Here is a 660-nt window from a genome sequence, read left to right as displayed (position 1 = left end):
GGAGCCAGCAGAGCCACGGGCACAGCTTCCTCCTTGGCTGAGGCAGGTGATGGGGCTTGGCCACGGGTCACCCACCCCACCACCGGCCTGGCCAAGGTGATGCAGGGCAGGAAGGGCCGGTGCAGGATACGGGGCGATGCTGATGGTGGGAGGAAGCTGCGGGGCTGGGGAACGCGCTGGTTTGTTCAGCACAGGGCAAGGGAACCGAGATTAAAAAAGGCCCCGCTAAGATCAGAAAGGCTGGCGCGCACAGTGCCCTATTGTGGAGCTGTCACACTTCCCTTTACTTTATTGCTTTTGTCCAACACCCTATTGTTCCACTTCCTTTTGTCCCCTATTCACAGCCCTGGCTTTTCATTACCCAGCCGGCCTTGTTGTTTTCGTTTCTTTTGTTTGAAGTTCCTGAGAGGAAGGTTTTATTTTCAGCAGTTTGATTAATTCGCAGCTTGAGCTGGGCTTTGTTTGTTGTGTAATTGCTGCCCCCTTGGCTCGCCCCCCCCCCCCCCACCCCGCATTTAGGGGGGTCCTGATGACCCCTCAATGTGTAGGACGGAGCAGAACGCAGAGGTCCTGGTTACGGGCAGGATGCTCTCCCCATCCTGTCATAGCCCCAGCCCACCTCAGCATCCCCTGTGGTCCCACAAGCCAGATCCCGGTAGT

Source organism: Nestor notabilis, unplaced genomic scaffold (genome assembly GCF_000696875.1).
Source record: "Nestor notabilis isolate BGI_N333 unplaced genomic scaffold, ASM69687v1 scaffold16057, whole genome shotgun sequence".
Classification (NCBI taxonomy): domain Eukaryota; kingdom Metazoa; phylum Chordata; class Aves; order Psittaciformes; family Psittacidae; genus Nestor; species Nestor notabilis.
The sequence above is the reverse complement of the archived record's forward strand: the minus strand, read 5'-3'. Positions refer to the sequence as shown.